The sequence below is a fragment of the Marmota monax genome, unplaced genomic scaffold, assembly GCF_021218885.2.
Source record: "Marmota monax isolate L192 unplaced genomic scaffold, Marmota_monax_Labrador192_F-V1.1 WCK01_AAM20220418_F8-fsc00014, whole genome shotgun sequence".
Classification (NCBI taxonomy): Eukaryota; Metazoa; Chordata; class Mammalia; order Rodentia; family Sciuridae; genus Marmota; species Marmota monax.
In genome coordinates, this window is record NW_026695222.1 from 32,199,929 (window position 1) to 32,221,122 (window position 21,194).

Consider the following 21,194-nt stretch of genomic DNA (forward strand, 5'->3'; position numbering starts at 1 on the left):
CCTCCCCAGGTGCAGGACCCCGGAGGACCCTGGAGCCGTGCTCTCTGCGCGACGCCTCCCTGGAGCAGGCCGTGGGGGCGGCCCTGCCAACGGTGGGGCCTGGGGAGCTCACCGCAGTCCCCCAGAGAAGGGCAGACGCGTGGGGCAGGGGTCAAAGGGAGATCCCGGGGCTGTGGCTACCGGCTGCGGGAGGGTTGCTGGTGGCTGTGGTCACCACAAATGCACTGTCAGGAGCCAGCGGAGGGGGCGGGAAACCATCTCTCAGCTCTCCACAGTGAGCAAGCTCCGGGCTGTCGCGCAAGGGGTTTGGCAAGAGCCACGGCTGGATCCTTCCGCTGGCACCGGGCTCAGACCCACCCCCACCGCCGCGCCTTCACCGCCTGGTCTTTCCCTGGCTGTCACCGCCTGGGACAGTCTGTGCCTCTCTGGTTCTAGGGCCTCAACCCTGTGCGTCCTCAGCTTCGCAGAGAGGGGCTCCGTCAGGCTGTGCGCTGCCTCCCCGGCGTCCAGAGCCGAGCCGAGCACACAGTGGGTGCTGCTAGGTTCTTGTTTCAGGAATGGCTGGCTCCCCTCTGCAGGGGTCTTCCTATTCCCAGCTCCAGGTCATTTCGGAGTCCATCTCTGATTCCATACAGACATCTTGGGGGTGAGGGAACACAACAGAACAGAGGCAGGAACCCCGCGGTGGCTTCTTGCTGCTCTCAGGAGAACTTCCAAGATCCTTCTCTGGCCAACAAGGTCCTGTAAGAACCAGCACCTCCTCTCCGTCCTCCATTCACATCTCACTTCTGCCTTTCGTTCTCTTAGCTACACTGGAAATTCTCTCAGGCCCTTGGCAGGCTGCTCTGGGTTGTACCCCAGGGCCTTTGCTCATGTGGCCTGGCTGGCTAGAACACCTTGTAGCCACTGGCCTGGCCTCTGTGACATCTCTTACTCATCCTTTAGGGCTCTGCCTAACCACCACTCCCCTGACTTCCCTGAATAGATGCCATCCATTCCCTGCATGATGGCGCTGGTCTGTTTCCTGAGAATTTATCATGAGATGTTCTTGGTTCTGATTTTGGATTCCTAGGTTCGTCACTTTGGATTATCTTCCCTGAACTGGGGGTTCCTCACAAGAGAAGTGCCTTTTGAAACAACCTCAATCGTATGGATGTTTTGTATTTTTGAAACTGCAAAAACCAGGGCAGTGGATTTTTCCATATCCTCATGGCACAAGGCAGCAGGGGGGGGGAATGGACGCTCTCCTTTGGTTTGCCCCGGTGGCTGGTGCTCCAAGTCCTTGGGAGACTGAGGCGGCTCTCACCTCCCTGCTCACCTCCCGCCTCCTGCTCCTGGCTCGGGTTCTGGCCCCACTGATCTCACACGTACCAGTTTCCCTGCCCTGGGCTTTGGCATATGCTTTTCCTCTCTTCTCCACCCACGTGTTTGCCTCCCTGTCCTGGAGCATCCAGATCCAATGCCACCTTCTCCCAGAAGCCTTCCCAACCTCCAAAAAGCTCCAATCCCCCAGATATGGGTTGTCCGGCTTCTGTGTGCCCCTCTAGGCCACCTCTCTTGCTGGCCTCTGTCCCACTGTGACCTGATCTCTGCCTGCCCCTCCCTCTGCGCTGGGAGCGCCCAGGACTGGGGTTTGGTCCCGGGTACCCCTGCCTCTCTGCGCCCAGCACTGCCTACCCCTCATCTACCCCGAGACCTTGTCGAGTGAGTGCACAGATGACTGAATTCGGAGGTTGGTCGAAGTTGGCCAATATGGCGCCCCTCGGGATGGCGAGTGGTGAGCCGGCGGGAATGCCCAGCCGCCACTCCAGCCAGGGGGTCTTCATCCTCTGAAAGGACCTGGCGCCAAGTTCTTTCTTTTTCCTTCCTCCTTTCTCTGCTGGCAGTGCTGGGAGGGAACGCGGGAGCCTGCTGGGCACGTCTGTGCTCTACTGTTGAGCCCACTCCCACCCCTGGGCACCAAGTCCCTTCCCACGGCCAGGTGCCCCCTCTGGCCTCTGTGCTGGTGGCCCCTGCAGCTGTGCGAAGGCCCCCACTTGGGCTGCTTTGTGGGTTCTCTAGAATTTTACCCAAGCACACTTCCCATACGCAGCCTCTAAACCTAGGAAGGAGAACTCCTGAGGGAGATTTTAGATGCCGGATCCCAGAGAAGTCACCAGAACCGTGGTTTAGTTGGAAGCTGTGCCATTTTGCTTGTGGGTGTGTGGGTCAAACCCAGGGCCGTCCTTCCCCCTGGGGCCAGGGACAGACAGGTCTGACCTCCTCCAAGACCTGCCTCCAGACTCCCTCCCCCCACATGAAGGCCAGGGAGGGAACCTCTCTCAGCTCTTCCAGCACAAACCCCAGGTTGGCTCCTGTCTGACACACCTGGGTCCTATGATCACCGGTGGCCAGAGGAGGACAAGAGCTAGGGGACCCGCTTGGGCTCAGGCCACCGTTAGGTCCAATAAATCCCCAAAATAGGATATGGGTAATGCTCGTCTTTAAATTAATTCCTTTATCTTAGTGAAATCAAGCTGTTTCAAAAGGAAATCTGATGTCACAAAGAATTGGTACCGGTTCCCATAAATCCTGCTGTGAAATTCCAGCGGGGCCATGGGGCCTGACACCTGCCCTCTTTGGGTCAAAGACCCATTAGCCTCATCCTGGGACTGCCCCTGGAGGACTGGAGGGGATGGCACCTTCTGGCTCCCAGTCAACGTTGCATCCCCAGGTCACCTACCAGCTGAGGGGCAGGCGAGCATCACTGAGGAGCTTTGGAACTCCTCAGACCCATTAAATCCCAATCTCTGGGGCTGGACCCAGGGTCTGGTGCTTTGCGAAGCTCCCAAGTGATTCCACCGTGTGGCCGAGATTGACAATCCAGACTTCAGAGCCTCAGACGCGTCTCACGTGGACACACGCAGGGCCTCAGCGAGCCCACGGAGCTGCAGGACAGGCCAACTAGGAGGCTGAGGCTCCTTGGGAGGTCAGGGGTGTCACAGAGAGCAGGGGTGTCACAGATTCCTCCAAGGAATCAGCTGAACAGGGCCTGGGGAGGGTGGCTTAACACTCATGAGTTGGAAGGAAACTCGTCCATCTCCAAGTCCAGACGGGTTAGAGTCCTGCATTGAAATTCCACTCACCTGTCCCTCCCCAGCTCAGCCAGCCTCGGTCACCTGAGCCAGCTGTGTGGATTCAGTCCTCTCGGGCTCCCCATTGGTTTCCCCATAGCCGGGCTGTGTGATCTCCAGCAGGGGACCTGTGAGTCTCCTGCAGGGGGACAGCCACAGTCTTCCTAACCAGGCTCCCCAGCCCTGGGTCAGGGCCTCTCAAGCCCCGGGCAGTTCAGATGGCCACCTCCCCCCAAGACCCCAGAGTCGAAGTCCCCACCTGCCTTCCTGACGCAGACCTCAGTCCCTCCTGATGGAGGCGTCCTCAGGAGGCAGTGCAAGCAGGCTGCCTGTGCCTTGGGGTTCACCACAAACCCCCTGCTCCAGGGACCTCCCAGCCGATGCCTTTCAGCAGGTGGGGACAGTGAGGCCCAGAGAGGCCAAGTCCTTTGCCCAAGACAGAGCTGAGCCTGCAGCTCCGAACTGGGTGATCTTGCCCTGACTGTCCACGTGACTGACGCTCCTCAAACCTGACATGTCCAAATAAGCTGGTCTGCCCACTGCAAGCCCGTGCTACCCAGTGCCCCCGTTCAGCATCTCCAGGGGGAGCAGAGGTCAAAACTCAGAGCCGTGCTCGCTCCAGCCCCACTCGCCGTGCCAACCCTGCGCCCTGCCTGCAAGGCCTCCCCGCCTCCCTCCTCCTCTCATCGCCCCATTAACACCCCGACCAGGAGTTGGACGGCTCTTTCTTAAAGAGCCAGAGAGTAAACAATCTAAGTTTGCTGCCCAGAGGCAAACCGAGGCTCCCGCGGAGGGACTTACATAATCCCTGAAAGTGGGACCATCTGAAACCGTGAAATCTGTTCTCGGCTTGCATTTTGGGCAAACAGGTGGCGGCTGCATTTGTCCTGGGAGCCGTAGTTGGCTGATCCCTGTGCCAGGCCAGAATTGTCACCCGGGGGTGATTTTGCCCCCAGGGGACATTTGGCAATGCCTGGAGACAGTTTTGGTTGTCACGACAGAGGCGAGGGTGCTACTGCAACTGGTGGGCAGACGTCCTCCAGGCACTAGTGAGGCCAGCCCCACAACAAAGCGTGTTCCAGCCCCAATTTTAAAATTGTCGCCAGGGCCAAGTTGAGAAGCCCCACTGCAGACCCAGCTGCTGCCCTCACTGCCCTGGACTGTCACAGTCCTGTCCTCGTTGCCACCTGCTTGCACAGTTGTCCCCCCTGAGTCCTTTCCCCCACTTCACGCATTGCTAAAGCAAAATCCATACAGTGTCCACGAGGCCCTGCAGTTGGTCCCGCCCCCCGTCCTCTCTGACCAGGTCTCCCCACCTCCCATCACAAACCTACCTCTGGCCTCTACAGAGGCTGGTCCTGTTGTCATCTGCACGCCTTGTTCTGTCACCGGCTGCTTCCACCTCATCCCCTCCCTGCTGGATTACTCTGTCCCATGGCAACGTTGAGCTCCTACCCCACCCACCCGGCCCCCCCAGAACCTGTGCTCTGAGAGACGGGGTTCTGCTCGTTTCTGGAAGTCTTCCGGCACTGGGATTAAGGGCTGGCACGTAGTAGGTGCTTAGTCAACATCTCCTAATGAGTGCAGGCTGTGTGGCCTTCAGGCTCTGACTCACCACCTCACAGTGCTGAGCTAGTGGTCTGCTCACTGTAGAGTGCTGTGCCCAGGCGGGGGGTGGAGCTGGCCGGGGTGAAGTTGAAGAGTGTTCCTCTCTGGCCCTGCGGGGCTGAGTCTCCAGCGCCTCTTGTAGCCGGGATGGGGGCTGCAGGCCAGGCCTTACCTCCCCAGGACCCTCTGCCTTGTCTGGTCCCCTGGCCTGTCATGCCTCCTTCCCCATCCTCTGTGTCTCAGGTAGGTGAGGCCCCTCGAGGCCACCATGCCTCTCTTCCCCTTGTAACCTCACCTGCCCAGCTCCGTCCTCCAGCCAGCGCGTCCTGTCCTCCATCAGAGGCCCCCAGCGGGCCTGTCAGCCTAGGAAACCTGTTCTGAAGGTCTCCCCTTGGGTCTTGCACAGTCTAGACTCTGCAGATCTCAGAGGCACAGCTCGCGTGGGGCCAGCCAGGTGTGCAAACAGTGGCTTTTGCACTGAATGCCAGGTGCAGTGGCCTGCACGAGGGAGGTGGCAGGCCTTCCCCTTTCCTCCGAGGCTGGCTCCGGCCTGGGGAGGCAGCATTGAATTTGCACAGGAAGGAGGTGCCTGTGGGGTGGACACTGGAGGTGCCTGGTCCGCACCCTGCTCACAGCTGGTGCCGCCACACCCTGGCTGCTCTGAGTCGGCTGCTGAGAGCCCCCAACTGCCCCCACAACTGCCCTGGGCCCCTGGGACCTGCCTGCCCACACTGTCTGCAGCAGCCCTCCTCTCCTCTCCCCAGACGGCCACCAGCCAGCGATTGCCGAGCCAGGGGAGGACACTGACCCTCTTACTTCCCAAATGCTCCACTGTGCACAGTGGTTCCCAGAGCTCCCAGGGTCCAGCAGGAGACCAGACTGCAGCAAGCCTGCGCCCTGGCCGACCCTGCCCTGCCCGCCTGCTTCCCTCCCTCTCTCTCCTAAAGGCACATTCTCAATGACAGAAACCCTCCTGTCCCAGCCTCTGCCCAGGGGCCACCTGCCAGTCATCAAGGGAGGGGAGCAGTGTTTCCAACTGACATCTGTGTCCCAGTGCTGGACCTGACAACTAAGGGTGGCCCTCGGGCTGGGGGGACACTCCCCATGTCACCATCGCGCGGGCTCTCATTGACCCCACACCCAGGAGCACAGACCCCAGGCCCCTATCCACGGTCCCTGTTGGAGGTTTTGCTGCTTCTGCTGACATGGTGGGGACACAGGCCAGAGGGGCTGCGTTCCAAGTGTTTGTTCGTGAAGGGCTTTTAAGGGCTGGCCGGGCCTCCCCCACTGCCGGCTGCCAGGAAGCCTCCCTCCCGGCTGCAGCCCCGCAGGAGCCCTGGCAGGTTGGGCCTCCTGTCCCTCCACCGGCTTTTCTGAGGTTTGGCTTGGCAGCCTCTGCCGGCCCTGGATGGCTTTATGAAGTCGAGTGGCTTGGTGCCAGCTGCCCATTAACATGGCCCCAGGGCTCCCGAACCTTTTGGCTGCTCCTGTCAGGAGGGGGAGAGGTGAGCAGGCAGGGGAGAAAGTCACAGGCTCGCCAGCGCCAAGGTGCCCTGTGACCTTGGGCATGTCACACCCCCTCTAGGGCTTAGGACCCCCAGCTGTAAAGGGGGAGCTGGGCAGAGTGGTTCCTCCCAGCTCCCTCCGACCTATTCACTGGGGGAAACACTGAATGCCAAGGCGTGGGGCACTCGTCAGGGTTCTGGGACATGACTGTCAACAAAAGAGACCAAGTTCCTGCCTCGTGGAATAGAACGTCCCGGTGGAGGATGCAAAGACGGGATCTGGAATCAGAAGATCTGGAGCTCTCACCGCTGACATTTTTAAAATTCATTTTTGAAGTGTCATTTGAGACATAACAGTTGCGCACAGGAAAGGGTAATGGTGGTGCTCCGGTACACGCGTGCACTGCGTACTGGCTCAATCGGGGTGACCAGCATATCCGTCACCCCAAACACCATTTCTCTGAGATGAGAACACTCAAAATCCTCTCTCCTAGCTCTTTTGAAATACACAATATATTTTGTGAACTAATCACCCCGCTGTGCCGTGGCCACTTGAGCCTGATCCTCCCACCCCACTGGAACTTTGTACCCACAACCCACCTCTCCGCACCCCTCCCCGGTCTCTGGTGGCCACACTTCTGCTCTCTGCTCCTAGGAGAACACTTGTAGGTTTCACATAGAGTGACACTGTGCCGTGTCTCTTTCTGTGCCTGGATTGTTTCACTTAGTGTGCCCAGGGTCATCCATGGTGTCACAAATGGCAGGATTCCAATCTTCTTCAGGACTGGACAGTATTCCACTGTGCTCTGGACCAAGCGTCCGTTGGTGGTTCCTTCATGGGTGGCCACTGAGGCTGTGTGCATGGTGCTGCGCAGACCTGATGTGCCACCGTCTCTCAGCCTCTGGCTTCACTGCCTTTGGAGGTGCGCCCCGGAGTGTGGTTGCTGGATCACGGGCAGCTTAATTTCTTATTTTTTGAGGGACCTGCGCTGTTTTCCGGAATGGCTGTGCTGATTCCTGTCCCCAGTGGTGCGCAAGGGCTCCTTTCCCTACATTTCTCCAGTACTTGTTGTTGTCTCTTTCATAACAGCCGTTCTAACCCTGCTGAGCTGGCTGGGCTCGGTCTCTTCCTCTGTAAGATGGGTTATTCTGAGGCACCCATGCATCGGGGATTAAGTGCTCCTGGAAGTAACCACTTCTGACATTTAGTAAGCGCCTACCGTGTTGCAGGCAGGAATGCAGGCGACCACCTCCAGTCTTCACCAGGACGGAGGCCGAGCTGCAATGGGGCATATCCTCACTGCCACTTCTTACTGTGTGTGCTTGGACATGCTGCTGGACTTCTCTGTGCCTCAGGTTCCTTGCCCATTCAGGGGTAACACCTGTGCCTGGACCTGGGGTTGCTGGGAGGACGGAGTGGGTTAGGACTTGCACAGCCTTCACGGCACTCAGTGCTGGGAGGTTACGAGAAGGGCGTTCATCAGGCCTCCCATCAGAGAGGAGAAGGCTGAGGTCTTAATACCTGCCAAAGGTCACCCAGGCAGGGGAGCTCAAGGGAAGTGGAAGGAGCCTCCCGCAGTCTGGACCTGGGGCCAGGGGACGCCCCACCACCCTTAGCCACCTGTCCCAGGGAGGACAGGTCCCCACAATGCAAACTGAGGCCAGGGGACTTACCGTTTGGAATGCCCCCTCCTGAGGGTGTCTGACTGTGCAACGGTGCACATGGGTGTAGGCGCGAGGCTGCGCATGTGTGCTGCACACATCTGAGCGAGTCTGTTCACTGAGCTTCAGGAAGAGGCGAAACTCAACTGCAGGGAGAGGAACCAGAAGAGCAGTTGCCTCTGCCCCTGGGGCAGCGAAGGGCCCCAGGGACCTCTCCAGGTGATGGAAATGCTCTGTACCTTAAATGGGGTGGTGGTTACGCAGGGGCATCCACTTATCCGAAGGCGCTCAACACTGGGAACCTGTATGTTTTAGTTTGTATAAACCACGCCTCGATGTATAAAAGCCCTGGGGAAAATCATCCATGAGAGAGCTCGTTTATTGCTCTGCCGTCGCTCTTGGAGTACTCCGGGGGCCTTCCTGCAAGTGCACTGCACTGATCTGTGCCTATGGTGTCCACAGAGTGCCATGCACATGGGGACCCCGAATCCTCCCTGGGGCTGAGCAGGTAGGCGTAGGGGTGCACATGTGTCCACAGCCCTGGCAGCTGTGTGCCAGCACCAGACTGCTCTGCCAGGGAGTGTTGACTGCCCGCCTTCCACGCACGGGCCGGTGGCTGGACACTAGAGCGCTTGGGCCTGGTGTAGACAGATCAAGCCCTGTTATCAGGAAATAATGGCAGGGGACGACTGCCAGCAGCCTGTTCCAGGGAGGGTGGAGTTGCACGGGCATTGGGCAATTAGCATCTCTAAGGGTGCCTCAGCTGAATGGTGGCTAATTTGCCTCATCAGACAAGCACAGCAGTGGCAGAGTAGAGAATGGCAGGCCTCCCGAGGATTTGTGAATGGGCCCTGCCTTGGCTCCATGTTTTCCCCTGGGGGGAGCTCGCACTTGAAAGAGGGGTAGCCCTCCTTAAGAGTGGGAACAAGTCCTCCCGGCCCCACCATCCCTGCTTCTGACTTCTCTGTCTCCTCTGAGGATGGGTGACCTTGTGAGGTGGGGAAGGTGTAGAGGCTCAGAGAGGATAAGCAACTCATCCAGGGTGAAACAGCGAGTCATCCACCAACTTGGGAATTGGGCTCGGGTTTACAGACCTGCAGATATTGCCTCCTTAACCATGGCTCGCTCACATGCAGCCATCGTGGTTTTTGCCATAGCTTTTCAGCAAGGTACTTTATCTTCTTAGTATTTTTCCCTGAAATGTTCACTTTAAAACGGATTTTTTTTCTTTTTTTGGAACTGGGGGTTGAATTCAGGGCTTCCTACATTCCAGGCAAGCACTTTACCTCTGAGCCATATCCCAGCCCTCTACAGTTTTATTTTGAGACAAGGTCTCACCAAGTTGCCTGGAACTTGCAGTTTTCCTGATTCAGGCTCCCGAGTTGCTGGGGTTACAGGTGAGCGCACCAGCTTCGCTGGTTAAAATTGCATGTTTATTTTAAGAGGAACTTGCCATTTGAAAGCCATTACCTGACACTCACAAACTGAAGCGGGGTGACTTAGCAGCCCTGTCTCCACGCGGAGGAGTCTGAGGTGGTTCCTAGAGGCGGAACTTCAACTTAAAATCGGGACGAGGCTGGCGAGCCAAGTTGAGTTGGTCACCCTAAGTTAGGGCAAGTTGAAAAGCCAACACCAACAGCCCCTGCTCGGGCTAACCTCCCCGCAGGGTCCAGGGTTCGCTCGGATTGGCCGGATCTGGGTCATGTGTCCAAACTGAGCCAATTGATGTTTGCCAAAGGAGTGCGCAGTTCTGATTGGCCAGGCCTGGGTGGGCGGAGACGGAGGCGGGGCCGGCCTCACCTGAGACCCCAGGAGGGAGGGTCCCCTGCTGGCGGGAACCAGCAGAGGACCCCTCAGCCTTGGAAGAGCCATCTCCTCCTGTCCCAGGCCTGGCTCCCGCGCTGCTGCCTCCTGCTCCCTGTGTCCCTTTCCTCTGTGGCCCTCAGTCTCCCCATCTGTGAAGCGGATTGAGCTGAACGACCTCTGAGCACCTTCCAGGCTTGACGTCAGGGGTCCGTCTTTCCTGGGACAATCATGACTGGCTTTCGGTGGTGGCTGTCATATATTGGCTTTCTCTGTCTCCGTAGCCCAGAGCTAAGTGAGAAAGGCCGTTCACAGAGCGCCAAGAAAAGGGGTGCACACCCCTGCCGGCGCTCTCGGGCTCTGTGGTTTTGGATGAGTCATCGCACGTCTCTGAGCCTTGGTTTCTGAACAGTCTTATCTATTTAGAAGGCTCATGATGAAGATTAAAATTGGCCAAAGGTTTGGTCCAGGGGTGGGAGGGTCATCATGTTATGGCAGGGTCAGTGACCTTCTCTGCCATGTCCCCTGGAGTCAGCTTGGTTCTGGGGTTGGGCCCCTCACGGGAGCCCCAGACTGAGCACCTGCAGGCTCCAGGGTCAGGGCACCGTGGCATCCTGCAGGGCAGAGAGCCCCGGGTTCCCCGCCTAAGGCTCAGGGCTCAGTCTTGACCTGTGGCTTTTCCCTGGCAGGTGGGGAGGATGGACTTCCTCAGAACCACTGGGGGCCCCAGCAGAGCAGGGAGGGGCTGGGAAAGGAAAGTGCATGTGAGAGGGATATTGAGATTGCAAGGACCCTGGCACTGGCATGTCCCCAATCTCCTTCTAGTGGAAACTATATTTTACATGGGGGAGGGGCAACGAAGCTCAGATTGAAAGGGTTGGGTCCTGGTGGTGCTGCTCGAAAATGGGGTCCCAGACCTGCCTTGGGGTTGCTACCACTGCCCCTCCCTGTGAGATGATAATGACGCTTTCAGAGGAAGGACTAAAATGTGGTGCACACCTACTATGGGCTGGACTTTCGGCTTCCATCCTTATCATCTAGTCCCTTAGTCCCAGTGGGTTCCCTCGGGGCTCTGGGTTCAGAGATGCACGACATGAGTCCGAGACCCCTGCACCCTGACTAGGGTCGTGCTACGAAGCAGTACAGCAGATGTGACACTGGCTCCAGCCTCCCATCGGGACATCTGCACTCAGTGTGCACCTACTGTGTGCCAGGTGCTTCTGCGTGGCCTGTGGGTCTGCCAGAGGAGGGGCACGTTGTTTCTGGGGGACATCCAGGGTCTCTTCTTGTCACTAGAAACAGTCGGTTTGCACGTCGCCCCTGCGGTGGGGCCTCGGATTCTTCTCTGGTCTCTGTAACCTGCCTCTCCCCTGAACCTTCCCTGCCCAGCAGCTCCGTGCTGGGAGCCCAGAATCTTCCAGGTTCTGGAAGCGGATGAGGCCGTTTTGCTGAGAGCCAGGTCTTGGCTTCTCTGGGCGCAGGGCTCAGGCCGCCCAGCTGCCCCTGCGGCCCTCCCAGCGCTGGTTCTGTGCCAGTGTTTGGGCTGCCGCAGGCCTGGCCAGGCTCGGCTCGAAAAAGGAATTCTTTCTGTCTCCGCATAGTTCTCGGTCCAATTCCCAAAATGGGAAGTGGCCAGGGAGGGCCTCCCCGCCCCCACTCGAGCCAGCTGAGGAGGGAGGGGGGGAGCCTGGCAGAGCTGGAGGGAGGAGGGCCAGCAAGGGACACTGCCCGTCCCCCATGCACACACGTGCCCACGCACGACACCACCTCCTCTTCTCTGGCCCTGTGGCCTGCGGGGAGGCTGGGCACCTGGGAGGGAGAAGGAGGTGGCTCCAGGGTCCCCGTGGGTGGCCTGCAGAGGAAAAAGGGACAGGGACACGAGTGACCCCAGCCCCCGCCAACACTTTGTTCTGGCCTGGGGGCCTGCGGGGAGTGTCAGACCCCAGGTATCCCCGGCTCTGGCCCCTCACAGTGGCTGGTCACCATCTGTCAGCCTGGATGTCAGTTGTGGTGACCAGCTGTGTCACTGGCCAGGGAGCAGGATGGGTCTGAGGGACACTGTCTGGCAGTGTGACTGTCCACCACGAGGCAGGCGACTGGCTGACTAGATGGCTGGCTGCGTCTGTCTGTCTGCCTGTCTGAGTGGCAGGACATAACGGATGGGACTACACTGTCACTGTCACTGTCCTCTGACTCTCTCTCTGGAGGGCCCGCTGGCCCTCCATCTACCTGGCACATGAGCTAACCAGTGAGGTACGGAGCAGATGGCCTTTCTGTCCCTCTCCTGTGTGCATGCCTGTCTGTCCATCTGTCTGGGAGTCTAACGGGAGGAGGGACAAGCTGCCTGTCTCCATGTCTGTCTGGCTGACGTCTGTGGGTCTGTCCTCCAGTGCTTGGCTGGCTATAATCAGGTGATTGGCCAAGCAGGTCTGTCCCTCTCTGGCTGACTGTCCCTCTCTGGCTGACTGTCCTGCTGTCTCCAAAGCTGGCTGACCAGGTCTGACAGCCTGTTTGTCCTGCTGGTGCCTGTCAGGTCTGACTAGTACATGATGACAAAGGCCTGTCTGTCCATCTCCCCTGACTGACTGGCCATCCATCTGTCTGCTGGCTGTCTGACCAGGTCCCTACAAATGCTGGGTGACTTGCTGGACCTGCTGCATCCAAGAATGACGTGGTGGCTGGCTGGTGGTCCCCACCTCCTGCCCCATAAATGGCTTACTGGATGTGTGTCCCTTGACTCCCTGAACTGGGCCTCAGTCTGGAGGTCAGCAGGGCCTGAGGGATGCACAGCTGGAGCCCCTGCCCAGCCTCCCCTCCAGAGTCCCTGTCAGGCCCAGCAGGTCGACCTTCCCCTCCCAGGGTGGGAGGAAGCTAGAGAAGGCCTCAGTCTCCTCCGTCACATTGTCCTCCCTGCGTGGTGGAGGTTGAGTGTCCCCTGCCACCCTCCCTGTTCTCTGGGGCCTTAGGCGACACTGCTCTTTGGGGGGACCACGGGACACTGTCAACACATCAGGTCCTGTCTGGGGCCTACCCTCCTGGGAGGCACCGCCGGGCACTATTTCAAAGTCTCCACAGCCGCTGCTCGGACGTGGGCAGATCCCCAGGACAGGGTGACCTGGGCAGCCTGCTGTTCCCCACAGCCCCAGGAGGGAGGCCAGCTGGGAGGGTGAGGTGCTTTGTCCTGGGATGGCACAGTCCCTTTTGCAGGGACACTTCCTCCCGCTAATGACCTCTGCCCAGCTGCTGGCTGGCTGATGTTGGCCGGCCCCACTTACGGACAGAATTCTGCGGTTTTATTGCAGGAGTGATGTGCGTTGGGCAGGGAGGGCTGGGCGGAGTCGGTGGCCTCGGGTGGAAAGAGGCCTCTTGAGTTTGGCTCCATCTGAATCAGATCCCCATCTTTCTTGGGGTGCCCTAGGTGCCCCATCAGCCCTGGGAGGTGGCAGGCTGGACCACCCTGCACAGGCCAGCAGAATGACTGATCCAAGCTCTGGGACAGGTGGGAAGGGGGCATTCTGGGAGTTCCCTGAGCCCTGGGTAGGGGGCAGCAGTGTTCAGAGACAGCTGGGCCTCAGAGGCCAGGGTCAGGCTAGAGCCTGTCCAGGGTTAGGACTAGAGTCAGAGACCACTGTGACCAAGGCCGTGGCTCAGTCTAGGCCTGGGTGACAGTTGATCCTGCGGTCAGGACCAGGGATGAGAGACTGGGCTCGCTCATGCCCAAGATCAGGATCCGTCTGTGTGTGGGGCCAGGGACCCTGCAGTGTGCAGCCAGAGTCAGGATCATGTGCTGAGGGTCAGAGCCGCTTCTTGAAAAGCATCGTGGCTCAGTCTGAGACCAAGCTTAGTATGTGACCAGCATCCGGTGACCCAGTCTGTGACCAGGACCAGGGATCAATGTGTGACCAGGGCTTAGCCTAGACCAGGGTCATAAAGGAAGCTGTGGCCAGGGTCAAGGTTTCACATGACCAGGGTGCATGCAAGTCCTTCAGGGGCTGCAGCTCGAGTCAGTCTGGACACGGGGACGGTAAGTAGCCCAGAGTCCCCTGCTCCAGAGGTGTGCTAGGGTAGCAGTTCTCAGCTGGGGTGATTTTGATATGTCTAGGACATATTTATTTGTCAGGACCAGGGAGCGTCTCTTGAGCAGAGGCCAGTGCACTGGACAACCCACAAATGAATGATCTGACCCAAAGTGTCCACAGGGTCAGATTGCAGCCTGGAGGCTCGGACCCTGCTCCAGATCCCTGGACCAAGTGCTGGCCCCCTCCTACTGGCTGAGGGACGCTGGGCAAGTCGTCTGACCTCTCTGTGCCTGTTTCTTGTCTGTGGGACGGGGAGGTGAGTTGCCCTTCCCTCTGGGTTAGCCCTGGTGCACCTTGGAGAGCACGCAGCACCTCCGCCACCCTCGGCCTTCGCCCCTGCCCCTGAAGTCAGAGCCGGAAGCTGTTCTGCAGACAGACCTGCCGCGGCTGCTCACCGCTCCCGCAGCCAGGGCTTCCCCAGGGAGTGTGACCTCAGTCCACAGATAGAAATAGAAGCCCCCTGGACGCTGCTGACCTCCGCCTGGTTGGGAATGGAGGAAAATCTGCTGTTTCCATTTGGGGGTCTGAAGGACAGTTCCCGGGAGACGTGCTGGTTTTCAAGAAGCCGGGCATGAAGGGTCTCACAGGCCAGTGACTCTGAGCCTGTCACTTAACAGATGGGGACACCGAGGTCCAGGGGACAGGACCTGCTCCTATAGTGAGACAGCGCAGCCCCACCCGAGCCCTCCCCAGGCTCTGGCCAGCGCGTGAGGCCAATGGCTCTTTCCTCCTTGCTGAGGGGCTCTGGAGTCCAGCCCTCCAGGGAGGTGACGTCCTATAACAGTCTTCACAGCCTCAACGTCAGGCAGTGCCCCTGATCCCTACAGTACCCCTGGTCAGGCCGCGTCCAGTGCTCTGAGCCTCAGCAAAATGGACACTTATCTTGTTGTCAAAGGGACCAGGGGCCGGGCATGGTGGCATACACCTATAATCCCAGGGGCTCAGGAAGCTGAGGCAAAGTTCAAGGTCAGCCTCAGCAACTTAGTGAGGCCCAAGCGACTCAGTGCCTGGTGCTGGGGGAACCAGGTTGGCCAACCCTCTCTGCAGGCAGCTTGACAGCATCTAAGAACATCCCAGGACATCCGCCCTCTCCCTTGGCAGCTCTACCCCTCCAGTGCACAGTGACAGGCGCAGCCGCTGTTCTTGGCGGCCGTGTGGCTGTAGCATGGGGTTGGGAACCTTCCATGCCTTTGCCCAGAGGGCACAGGTCGAAGGCTGGGTGGGCACAGGGTGCCCATGGTGGAGCATTTGCGGTAGCTCTGTGCGTCTTGACTTGTAGCAACTTCGAAAATATATCATTAAGACGTAAGATCCTGAAGGGTGGGTGTGGGGTGCACCACCATTTCTGTGGGAAAGGAGGAATATAGATAAATGTAAACGTATTTAGTCACAGTGCATCTGTCAGAAGGCCTGCAGCTGCGAGGACCAGAGAGCCCAACAGAGAGCTGAACAAACACGCGTCCACGGCCAGGCAGCCCAGGGCTGATGGCCCCGCCTTCCTCCTGCCCACATCCCCATTCCAAGTGTGTGGCTCTGGTCCTCATGGTCTGGAGATGGATGCTTTACCTCCAGGCATCACATCCACATCCCTTAAAGGGAAGTGGGGGAGGAGAACAAAAGGAAAATACAATTTTCTTCTCTTCCAAGCACTTTGACTGTTGGGGAATGGAAAGGAATTCCCTCCCGAGACGTCCACACACATCCCTTTGGACGGAGCGGAGCCACAAGCCAGTTCCTAGTGTCCAGGGAACCTGGGAACACGAGTGGTCTCACTGGGCACTTTGCCACCTGAACACATGGAGTTCTACTGGGAGGAGGTGGCCGAGGTGGTCGTGGGCAGACCCCTGGCTGAGGCTGCTGTTCTGAGCCTGCTGTCGAGAGTCCATGAGAAACTGGGAACAGGGGTCACCTCTGGGGGGGGGGTGCAGGAGGAGACCCTCCTCTTCCCCGCGGCCCCTCCTGTGGTCTTGGTTGCTCAAGCTGCTTGCGTGGCTCACCTTCCAGAAATAGCATCATCTGTGGGACAGTGCAGTTTTACAGGGGGCGCTGCGTGCCACGGCCCGGAACGTGTGGTGCCCATGAACCTGCCTTCGTCCGGTTGTCCCTGGCTTCTGGTCAGGTGCGGCAGGACTGCCCTCCGCCCCGGCCAGGCTCCCGCACGTCTGTACCTTTCTGTTTTGTGTTCCCCGGGTGTGGGGAGGACCAGCTGGGGCAGGGGACAGCACCCCGGTGCCCAGAGGTGCCAGGAAGGGCCCCTGGAGATGGGAGAGGCTGTGGGTGCCGGCGGGAGGGGCTGACGGTTTTCAGAAAGGCCGTGACCTCCCGAGTGTCCCTGTCCACTGATCATGACACGGCCACCCGGGAATGAGGGCCAGTGCCCGGCCCCTCCACATGTCAGGGACGCCCTTCCTGCATTGACCCGCGGAGGGGCTTCCAAGTTGCCCACCGCACGCGCCAGGGGCTGGGTCCGCGTGGGATCAAAGCCCCCGTCCTCACAGAGCTCCCCCTCCAGAGGGGCGACAGTGGCTGCGGCTGAGCACCATGGAACAGAGCTCAGGAAGGAGTGGGCAGTGAGGGAAGGTGGAGAGCTGAGTGACAGGGGTGGCACATTTAGGTGACACCAGGAATAGCACAGTCCTCTCTGTCTCAGAGAAGGCCAGTCATGCCCCTCCCCCCACTTCTTGGTCCTCAAATATAAACTAGAAAAATAAGGAGCCATATGCATGGGCGCAGGGGTAGGTTTCAGGGATGAAATCAGCAAGTGCAAAGGTCCTGGGGTGGACTCTACACACCTCAAGGAGGTAGGTGTGCTGGCTTGTGGAGGCAGGAGCACCGAGCTGTGGTGGAGCCAGGTTCTCCACGGGTCTCAGGACTCCCAGCCCAGGAGCTGCACGCTCCCTTCTGCTCTGTGTGCGGCCCACGCTCCAGAGACAGCATCAAAGAGTTGGGGTCCCTGTCCAGAAGCTGAGCCAGGTAGCACATGCCACCCACCTTGGCCCTGTGGAGTTCCAGCTCTGCCTGTCTCCTGGCTGCGTGGCCCGGGGCCAATGACTTCACCTCTCTGCCTCATCCCCTCACCTGCCCAAAGGGACAGCAGCAGGACTCACCGCAGAAGGCTGCTGTGGGGACTGAAGTGGGTCAAGACGACACTGTGCGTAGAGCAGGCCCAGGGAGTGCTTCGGGGGTCTGGCTTTTGTCGTTCTGGTCTGGCTCCTGGCTGTGGTTTTGGAAGTTGGCAGGAGGGGCATTGTGGGCCCTCCCCTGGGGGTTCTGGAGGAGCAGGGCAGAGGGCTGGACCGAGCCCACCCCAGTGCCCCTGGCAAGGTCGAGGGCACCTGCCCTGCACCGAGCACCAGGAGCCACTTTTTCTGAAGCTCTGCCGTCACCATGTTGGCATCCAGCTTGACTTTTGAACCCGGCGCCCTCCATTCTGACTGCACCTGGTTCTGGAAGGATGAGGCCGACGGGGGCAGGGCCCAGGGCTGCCTTCCCCTGCTGGGGTCTAGAGCCTCCTGGGGGCCAGGAAGGGAGAGCGGCCAGCGCGGGTTCTCCCCCCTCCGAGGTTTCCCAGGACCCTCAGCTCCGTCCCTGGGACCCCGGGACTCCTGGAGAGGGAGGGAGCCGCCCAGACTGAGCACCACTGTGTCTGAAGCCCCTCTGACTTTCACACTAGCCGCCGGGGAGCCTGCCTCGCAAAGAACTCGGACTCCATCAGGCTGATGGCTTCAGGTCCCCTGGCTGGTGGCAGGGAGGAGCCAGGAGGAGGGGGAGGGAGGAGGGGAGGGGAGGGGGAGGGGGGCAGCCCGTAGAAACATTGCCCCAGGATGCATTTCTTGGGCTCTGGGCACTTCTGTTTTCCTCCATAAAAAAATTTGAGACCTGATATTTTATGTGTCATTGGCGGAAAGACGAATAGAGTGATTTACATATTATAACGTTTTTCGTCCTAAAAGTTCTGATTATAAAAGGAAAAAAAGCCTGGGGAGGGCGGAGGAAGGCCTGGGGCGGGGCTGTGGGCGCAGGGAGAGGCCTCCCTGGAGGAGGAGGGACGAATCCAAACCCCAGGGGCAGGGGCTCAGCTGGTGCCCTCGACCCTGCGCTGCCCCATCCCTCCTGCGCCTGCGCCTGCGGGGACAGCAGCTCCTGGTCTGCAGCCCTCCTTGTGGGGAGTCGGGGACCCTGCGGCCACACCTCGCCACCGCCTACTGCCCTAGATCACTGCCCCAGTCACACACTGGACCTGTCCTTTCGGATTCAGCGGTCACTTGGTGGCCACACTGGCACGGGGCCAGCCGCACTGATGCAGAAGCCCGTCATTCCAGGGCCTGACACCCACGCAGGGGATTGCCTCGTTAATACCTGCGGCCCGGCTCTCCCGGCCGGCCTGGGTGTCACCTGGTGTCCCCCCTCTGCCTCTTTCCTCAGTGCAGCCTCTGAGGGTCGCAGCCGTCGCCAGGGGCCATCGCAGGAGCCCTTCCTCCCCCGGGGACGCTCTGGAATCGCGGGGTGCAGGGGCTGCTGGGCACCGGGAGGTGGGCGGAGGAGGGCAGGGGGGTCGGGGAGGGTGTGCGGGTGCCCAGGAAAGAGCCCGTCTCGGCGCCCACGCCTCGGGCCGTCCCCAAACACGTTCTGGTCCTTTTATATAAAGACCATCCAACCGGCCCCTCCCAACGCCCCGCTCGGGTCGCCCAACGAAGGGGGTGCTAGGCGTCTGAGCTGGGGGCCAGGCTGCGGGGGACCAGTCACACGTCCCCTCCTCGCTCTTGGGGTTCGGGGTGCCAGGAGCTGTGGCTGCCGGGACTGAGAAGAGAGGGGCTTGTCCTGCCTCTCCCGGGCTCAGGGAACAGATGCGCCACAGGGCCTCTTGTTGCCATGACAACCAAGGGGCGTCCTTCCCAGGGAGGGGGCGTGTCCTGCCTGTGTTCCCTGGTGGCCTTGCCCACTTACTGGGTCCCACCCGCAACGGCCTGGGCCCGACTCCTGCGCACGCAGGAGTGATGTGACCAGGAGGTCACTGGGCTGAAACTGGACACTTGTACTGACCAAAGGGGCAGCCGCTGCCCAGCTCCCGGGAATGGCTGCCAAGCAGAAAACTGGGCACCGAACTGCCAGACCTTCTGGTCACCTAGGGAGAGACGTGGATGACAGACCCGCTGGGCCAATTATTTTATTCTTGGCAAAGAATGTGAAAAGGAACTTTTTAAAAGAACTGTGTGCGTCAAACAAAACCTGTTTGACAGGCCAGTTGGGTTGGCCGCCCGTCTGAGTGGGGCACCTGATTCACAGAATGGCGGCCCCACTGTGCACCATTGGGGGGTCCTGAGACAGTGAATCCAGGAGGCAGTTTACAAGGAGGGGAGGTGGGAGGAGCCCAGAGTCCCAAAATAGACTTGGGATCCTAACTGGACCCGCTGGCTGCATCCTGTCTCTGAGGGTGGTGGGGATCTGCCGTCCATGTCAGCCGTGGGTCAGGAAAGGCCATGGGGTCTGGCCCAGCCTCAGTACCCTGGGCTCTTCTCTCCCCTGCTCTGAGCCTCAGTCTCCCCTGCTGTAGCACTGAACCAAGCGTCCCCGGGGCCTGTCCCCCTCCTGTGCTTATTCCACAGTCATCATCCCCAGCATTCACTCTGGGTGACGCCCTGGAGTGCCAGGTGGGGTTTCACTGTCAAGAGAGAGTTCTCCTCCACCGTGTCACTTCTGCAGCAGTGGGTGGAGCGGCTGGTGACAGGTGTCCCTGCCCCCGCGGGGCTCACGTCACTGGGAGAGGCAGAGAAGACAGGGGCGTCCTCGCCGCTCATCCCCACGGCCCGGAGGCTGCCCCCTTTACCTGGATGGGTGCAGCCTGAGCTGCTTCACCCTCCAGGGTCCCTCCCAAGCAACTTGCCACCCCCTCGGCCTGGGGCACCCCGGACAGGGTTTGCGTCTGACTGGCGCCATTGCCACGTGGGTGATTCCCCATTGCAGAGGGTTGTTCTGTGCACCGGGGATGAATAGCAGCGTCCCCGGCCTCTTCCCACATGTCCATAGTGTCCCATACCTGCAGATGCACAATTGTAACAACCACAAAAGCCTCAGAGAGTCCCCTGGAGGGCAAAATACCTCCTTGTTGAGAACTGCTGGTCTGAGACCATCATGGTGAACTCTTTTGCCAAGTGATGACCCAGCTGTGGACGTGATGCCACCATCAAGTCTGCTCGGGAATTTCTGGGAGGTTTTTGTCCATCTTAGAAAACCGTTGGAGGAGGAAAGGATGTTTTTCCTTCCCTTGAATGTGGCCATGTCCACACCTGATGGCTAGAGCAGTGGCAACCATCTTGTGTCCATGAGGTGAGCCAGCTTAGGAATGGAGCCAAGCCTTTAAGGACGCTGGAGTAAGTGGACAGGGAACTTGGATACAGGACTGTTCACTATGAGGGATGACAAATGCCCTGATTGCCTGAACCTCTCTTAGTCAGCATTTTCTACTTTGTGAACCAAGAAACTTGCTAAATGAAAAATTGTAGATCATACTTCAGAGTTTACCTCAGAGTCACCTTGTTCAGAGAGGCTCCCCTGCCTCACGGCAGAAATTGGGTCCCTCTAGTTTTGAACCATCTCTCTCAGTTTCTGGAGGTACTTTGTGTCTCCTGAGGCCATTTTCCTCCACCAGACTCCTCCGCGAGGGCGACGCCTTGTTTTGTCTTTTCTCCCACGGTGGCCGATTCCCGCTGCGCAGAGTGGGCTTTCAATCAAGGTTCGTTCTATTAATAAACGAATGAGGTCAATGGAGAGGGGCAGGGACAGGGACGGGCAAGTCGATGAACCTGTGGCAGGATGGATGGAGGGAGGGACCAGGATCCCTGGCAGGTGGAGCCCTAAGAAAACGATCCACTTTGTTCAAGTGAAGGCTGGTGAGGTGGGGAGCGTCCTCACATCAAAGGGCGGGGGTGGTGCGCTGGCTGCAGCCCCCGCCAGGATGGTGAAGGGGAGGCTGGGATTTTGTGGTACAGATGGGGAATTTAGGGTTAGCAGAAGCCAAGGAACTTGCCTAGGGCCCCTCAGAAAGTGGACCCTGGCCAGGACTTGGGAATTCCCAGGTACCATAATGTAGGTAAGAGAGCCAAGAGCTGTGTGGTCTTGGGCAAGTCACTCTATCTCTTTGAGCCTCAATTTCCTTAAGGGAGGTGATAATTGCACCTCCAGTTCAGCAAGACTGTGGCATGGCTTCAGTGAGATAATATGAGCAGGACACTGGGACAGACTGGGGCCTGGTCACCACACTGGGTTCCTGCCTTGTCTCTGAGGTGGGGCGGGCTGCCTGGGGGAGGTGACCTGCGACCCTCAGCTCTGTAGGAACAAGCCCTCGGGTTGACGTCCCTCGGAGACATCAGGCAGGCAGCAGGGGCCCATCCATGTTCCTCATTTCTGTGTCCCCCTCCTGAGAT

The 21,194-nt window shown here is 59.3% G+C and overlaps 1 protein-coding gene and 1 long non-coding RNA gene across 4 annotated transcripts in view; one reads left to right on the forward strand and one right to left on the reverse strand.

Moving 5' to 3' along the window:
• Kcnb1 (potassium voltage-gated channel subfamily B member 1) overlaps positions 1 to 21,194 on the forward strand; it is an 85,087-nt gene that overhangs the window by 15,830 nt on the left and 48,063 nt on the right. The window lies entirely within an intron of this gene.
• LOC124085821 (uncharacterized) lies at positions 1,783 to 5,215 on the reverse strand. Of its 3 annotated transcripts, XR_006849588.2 has the most exons (4): positions 5,017 to 5,215; positions 4,448 to 4,793; positions 2,723 to 3,252; positions 1,783 to 1,888 (listed from the first exon to the last, which is right to left on the reverse strand). It is a non-coding gene; the product is annotated as an uncharacterized LOC124085821 (long non-coding RNA). The 3 variants fall into 3 exon arrangements; XR_006849590.2 differs by lacking the exon at positions 4,448 to 4,793 and having other exon boundaries at positions 5,017 to 5,209; XR_009225811.1 differs by lacking the exons at positions 4,448 to 4,793; positions 5,017 to 5,215 and adding an exon at positions 3,373 to 4,416.